The following is a 6,795-nucleotide window of genomic DNA, read 5'->3' on the forward strand; positions in this document are numbered from 1 at the left end:
TATTTTGGTAAATGAAGTATTGGAAAGTCGTAAAGTATCAAAATGGATCTCAGCGATCGTACCTTCATCGGATCAATGACTCACCTATTTGTCTTTGCAAGCATTTCAATAAGTTTTTTCATAATCTTTCATTTTTTCTTTTTTTTTCTTTTTTTCTCTCTATCTATTTGTTCCATGTAAACCAGTTGATGAAATAACTGAATCATATTCATTCACAAAGAATATCAATTAACAATATTTTATTATTGAAAAAATAAATCCAGGGAACGATATTGAAAAAGGATGCTGTTATAGACATCAATGCTGATAAATAGCACGATATATATGTATATATTCTAGTTTTCTATGGATAGAATGAAAATGAATAGTAATATATTAATATAGATATTAATACACAAAATAAGGAAAAAAATATATACGAAGATATACGTCCCCCTCCTAAGCATCTCATTCCCTCTCCTACAAAAAGACCTAAAAACCTACTCCATTTGGGATTCCATCAATTGCTCATTGATCAAATGAATGACTTGTTTCAGCTAATCCTCGTATACCTTTAATCAAGATTATGTCATAATATATGTCTATATAAGCTTGATAAAAAGACCAATTATATATAATATTAATCGATTGGTCCATAATAATCTTCATATGAGGATTTGTTTTATGATATACATCCTGTGATAAGAAGTAAATAGGTCTATATAGAATACAGGCAATCAATATACCGAGAAATGCTATACCAACTGAGGGGATTGCGTCTATGAAAAATTCGGACCAATTCTCCGGATGTTTCTTATCAAAAGGGGCCATCGATGAAGCAAACTATTGAGATAATATGTCATACCTCATTCTGCTTCAAAAAAAAGGAACTCCTATTAATCCAACAAACAGAGTAAATATTCCCAATACAACTAAAGGAAATAGCATTGCCTTGCTTGATTCTTTCGGATATGCAAAAGATCCTTTATAAAAGAAAGGATAAGTGACAACCAAACCTCTGTTCTTTTTGTACAATCCTTCCATCTTATTCAAAATTTGAAATGCTTCTTTGGAAAAGGAATTATTCCTTCCTATAATTTGATTCGACATAGAATCTGCTCTCGTTCTATTTAATATCCTGGATTCCTCCTCTCCCCACATAGAAGTCAAATATAATGTCATATGGTTGTTATATGAATTAACTAAATTTACATGGAAGTCCCCTTCAAAAGTGATTAAATACATACGAAACATGTAAAAGGCAGTTAATCCTACTGTGAACCAAGTTATCCCCCCGAAAATGGGAGAATATAACTTACTATCACTAAGAATTTGGTCTTTAGACCAAAAAGAAGCAAAAGGTGGAATACCAGAAAGAGAAAGTGTCCCTAAAAGAATAGTGATTCCTGTAATTCGCATATATTTCCTCAAACCACCCATAAGAGCCATATTCTGACTTTTATGGGGGCAATATCCAACAATGGGTTCCATGGAATGGATCACTGATCCGGATCCTAGGAACAATAATGCCTTGGAATAAGCATGTGTAATCAAATGGAACAGAGTGATTCGATAGGAATCTATCCCTAGAGCTAACATCATGTAACCTAATTGAGACATAGTAGAATAAGCCAAGCCTCTTTTAAGATCTTTTTGGGCGAGAGCCATAGTAGCTCCCAATAGAGTTGTTATTCCCCCTATCCAAGAGATAAGATACATTATTAAAGGTAGAGCTTTAAAAAGAGGAAACAATCGAGCTACAAGAAAAATTCCTGCTACTACCATAGTAGCAGCATGTATAAGAGCTGAAATAGGAGTAGGCCCTTCCATAGCATCACGTAACCATACATGAAGTGGGAATTGTGCAGATTTGGCTACTGGACCTAAAAATAAGAGAAAAGCACATGAAGTAACAAAATAGAATAAAATGCTAACTTAAAACAATCTTTAGCTATAAAAACAATTTTAGAAGCTAAATGATATAATTTAAACTTTAGCCAATCAGGAATCCCAAAATAGAGTCCACAATCTTTGCCTAGCGGCACGAGAATCCCCCCGATGCTATAAGCCATCAACCAAGACTTGGCAAAATTCTTTATTTTTTGCCACCGAGTCGGTTCATATTTGTCTAAATAACGTATAGTTTCTTCTAGCTTAGTTGTAATTTTAGAACAAACGGTTCTTACCCATTTCTTTTTTGAAAGATAATTTTTCAATTTCGTTAGAAATTTTCTAAGATTTTTTCTTATGATTTCATTTTTTAGAAGAGAATCTCTACTTTCTGTTAGAAATTTTCTAAGTTTATCCCTAAAAGAACTTATCAATTTTGGAAGAGAATCTCTACTTTCCATTAGAAATTTTCTAAGTTTATCCCTAAAAGAACTTATCAATTTTGGAAGAGAATCTCTACTTTCCGTTAGAAATTTTCTAAGTTTATCCCTAAAAGAACTTATCAATTTTATCATTTTTGTAAGAAGTTCATTGCACGGGGAGCGGCCGGAAGGAAAAGATGCACTTATGCTACAAAAATTATTCTTTTTTTGCAGCTCTACCTAATTTAGAGGTTCATTTTGTCCAAAAACCGGTGAACGCTTCGTATCCAATAAACTTTTGGTCCGATTTGCCAAATCTTGAAGAATCTCTCTTATTGAAACAAAACTTTGTTTTATAAAATAAAAACTATTTTGCATATGCTCCCAATGATCTATTTTGGGATACATGTGTACCCCAAACATAACAGATCGACTACCATTACTAGTATTCCACCAGAATCGATTCATGCAAATTAGATCCTCTACTCGATAATGAGGCCAAAGAAAACGTCTGATTTTTGCTCTTGTATCTATGCAAAGAGGTTCATCTTTTTCGATGAGACCTTTGTCATTTAGTATCGCTTTACTATTTAATCCTATACTTTGATCTATAGGGGTTTCTAGATTCAAAAGATTCAAAATTCGAAATTCTCTACGACGTCTTGGAAGGAGAATATCTTCGAAAATAAAAGAACTTGAAATTTTTTCATTGACATCCTCAATAGTTTTTCTTTTTCTTCGTCGTTGAGATCTATCAAAAAGTTGAGATCTATCAAAAAGATTTACATTTATTCTCTTCTTCTTTAGTTTTAAGAAGAGACTTGCGATTTTGTATATCAAAAATCGGTCATTAAAGTAACCCGGTACAAGTGGCATAGATCTTCGCCTTTCATCGGCAAAAATTCTCAAAAAATCTTTCTTGTTATCCTAGAAGCAACTCTTGAGATACAAAATAGTTTCCAATAAATCCAAGTCGAGCTCTCCGTTTTCCAAATAGGGCGTAGTTAGTTGGGCTACAACGGCTTCATTACCTAATTTCTTTTTATCTAGAAAACGGGACGCATTTCTACCCTTGGAAAGCCAAGGAGCAAGTGGCAGTTTTTTGAGCTTGTATTTGGTTTTCCAAATGCGAATATTTTTCGCCATTTCTCGATACGGCAATTTATCCATTTTTTTCTTTAGTCTTTGGGGGTTTTCTTCTTTTCCCCCTTCCTTTTCAAAGCATTTTCAACCCCTTGGATGTTTGATTTCTTGTTTATTTGCTCCTTTAGGTCCGTTTTTGGTTTCTGATGTGATGCCTACCTTTTTATTTTTATTATCAAATCCAGAATCCAATTTTAATTTCAACTCATCCCATCCCTTCTTATCACCTTGAGAATTTTTCTTCGCATCGCGTTTGAAAATAATTTTTTTGATTGTTATTCGCAATTTCTCTTTCTCCGTGTTTATTTTTTCATAATTTCTTTTACGATGATAAATATTTCTAAAGTCTCGAACTATAAATTCATTTATTTTCTTTGCAAGTTTAGAATCTTGACGAAGTTTTTTTCGAAGTTCCTTTTTTTCTTTTTTTTCTTTCTCTTGTCTACATTTTTCAGCTTGTCGAGTAGCCTGTCTTTCAAGTTGTCTAGCTTTTATGGATTTTTTGTGCTCTTGGAACCTTTTCTTTAGTTCTTGCATTCTCTCTAAGCCTTTCTCCTCATCTTCTAGCTTGAACGCCCTTTTCAGGTTCTTCACTTCTTCTGGAGTAGTCGCCAATTCTAATTTTTGCAATCTCTGCTCTTTCGTCTTTTGTCTTTCTTGTTTTTGTTGTCTTCTTTCCTCTTTTATTTTTTGAAGTTCTGCGAGTTTATTCCTTTTTTCATCCTCTCTCTTCCTAAGACTTTCCATTACATAAGCATCGACATCGAAATCTTGCGCTATTTGAATTTCCCTGAATTCCCACATGTGTTTGATGTGTTTTCGGATTATATCCGGAGGAAAAAGGTCATCAAGGTTTGAGGCATTTTTTGCTTTTTTTCTTATATTTGGAAACAACCAAAAATGGAATTTGTAATACGAATTCTTCCTAGTTTTTGAAGAATCGGAATTGTTCTTTTTCGAAGAATCGAATTTCTTCTTTTTCGAAGAATCAAAATTCTTTTTCCTCTTCTTCTTGGAGTACCCAGGATTCTTCCTCTGTTGAAAATTGGTAATGATAATCTGGTTCTGGTATGTATTGAATCGTGGGTCTGTGATTATCTTCTTTCGAATGATCCAGATAACTATAAGCGAAAAGATGATATCTGTGAAGCTTGATGCAGTTTTTTAACCGCCTCAAAAAACACGCAAATTGTTTTTCTCCCAAAAAGGATGCAAAGTCATTCCACCCGAATCGGCTACTAATAATTTTTTTGTTTTTCTACAGAATTATTCTGTAGCCAGCACACCATTTCAACCACTGCTTTCAGTCCTTAGCAGTCAACTCTCGAGGATCGTTAAAATTCAATAGTCCTTGCGAATCCAAAAAGTCCTTGACATTTTGTTTGATGAAAAGAGACGATGCTCTGGATTTTAATAAATCCTTCGCATAGGAGCCTTTCATGCTTATTACCTGTTGCCATATCTTGTGAAATACATATGCTTGAGATATTTTTGGGGTTTCCTTCTTTTTGATAGAAGGGTTTATATTTCTATTTGGAGTGAATCTTTTTTGAATTGCCTCAATATTTCTACTCAATTGGACGTAAAATTCTAAATTGGACTCGATCAGAGTCAAAATACTCATTTTGAGATCGATAAGCGTTAATTTTGCCCTTAAATGAAAAACTTTCATAAAGTAAGGCATTTTCTTCCTAATGAATCGAACGCTCTTGTTTTGGAAAATAGAACCAAAAATTTTGATTCGAATTAACCCTTTTTTCAATCTGGATTTTATGTCAGAAGAAGGTTGATTCATTCGATTTTTGAAGTCAGCTCGCAATTTATTATGAATATCTCGATTCAACAAATATTCTTCATTCATCTGCTTGATTCACTCATGAATCGTAATTGTCCAATTGTCTGGATCTGCGAGATCCAAATCTTGGATCTGCATTGAAAATGGTTCTAATGGATCTTCCATTATTTCCAAAAAGAATTTAATATTCCATGTAGGGGTGGTCCTAATCATTATAGGAGGCTCGTCATTCGTTTAAATATTTTCTGTCCCAGTATCTGGCCGAATCTTGATCTTTATCTTTACTCTTTCTGAGTAAAGGAGTTCTATCCATTGGAGGATAGGTTTGATCCATTCGATAATAGGATGGGTCCTTTTGATAATAGATTTTGCCCGATGAGATGTAGAATTCAAAATACATTCGCCAACAGGTCTCCAAAAAGAAGGAACTTTTGTTGGATTACCGAAAGGTAGTTCATTTTTTGTTCCATACATGGATAAAAAGCTAGTAGTTTTGTTGTCAGCATCAGTAGATTGGGGGGTAGATTCATACCAAGGTCTCAAGCGAAAAGAATATACAATCTTGATTTGAATACCTTCTTTTAGGTAGTCTTTCATATAATCTTTGGGCACATCGATGTCCGCCAATTCATATCCATCGTAATTACATTTAATATAAAATTCCCTATTCAAATTGGACCAATCCCGCTCCCATTCGGGGGCCTGAAATAATAAAACACAAGCGAAGTTTTTGGCTATTATTAATGAAGGGAAATATAATCTTTTACGAAGATATGTATGTGTGAATAATACACCCGCTCTGAGATAGTGAAGCAATTCCCAATTGAAGCCTTGTTGTATTTGACGGCAACGATTTTCCTCTCTCTTTTGCTTTCGATCCAGATATTTGTCAAAATATCTTACGAGTCTTGAAATCGTAATATCTTTTTTGATTTCCCTTTTAGGATTTGGCTTGCGACGTGGCTTTTGCATCATTTCTTTTAGTCTCTCGAAAAGACTCGACTGTGGTCGAGGTATCCAATTGTTGACCACTGATACTTTTCATCTTTGAGAACGGACAGCTCCTTTTACTAAAAATCTACGAAAATCTCCTTCATATGGATAACTAAAGACATGTATGTCTTTAGTTAGGAGGTCCTCCTCTGCTTCGTCCTCCGCTTCGTTCGCTATTTCTTGTTCTAGTATTTGCTCTTGTTCTTCTGATTGTTGGTTCTCATCTTTGAACCATTGAGAGAAGCCTTTCAGAATTCCTTGTTCGCTCTTTTTTTGTTCATCTTCAAGCTCTAGCTCTTTTATTTTCTCAAAGGGTTTAATAACAATTAAATGCCGAGCTTTTTTTGGACGAGTTTCCAGACAATCTTTGACACACATAGTATCATAAATGCCCGATATTATCGTTGAGGGCCATTTAGGCACAATGCACCTATTAAGTCAAGTGAGTCAGATGGATCAATTTATTTCTTTTTTCTTAAAAAAATAAATAAAAATGGAATAAAAAGGAAGCAAAATTTGTATTTTATCTGTTAAAAGTTGTACATTAACAATATGTAGAAAAAATATAGGAAA

The 6,795-nt window shown here is 33.8% G+C and overlaps 1 pseudogene; it reads right to left on the reverse strand.

Annotated features, from left to right (window-relative positions):
• Nucleotides 1-160: 160 nt before the first annotated feature.
• LOC131077409 (NAD(P)H-quinone oxidoreductase subunit 5, chloroplastic-like) lies at nucleotides 161-4,181 on the reverse strand (annotated as a pseudogene).
• Between the last annotated feature and the right edge of the window lie 2,614 nt (nucleotides 4,182-6,795).

Source organism: Cryptomeria japonica, chromosome 4 (assembly GCF_030272615.1).
Source record: "Cryptomeria japonica chromosome 4, Sugi_1.0, whole genome shotgun sequence".
NCBI classification, from domain to species: domain Eukaryota; kingdom Viridiplantae; phylum Streptophyta; class Pinopsida; order Cupressales; family Cupressaceae; genus Cryptomeria; species Cryptomeria japonica.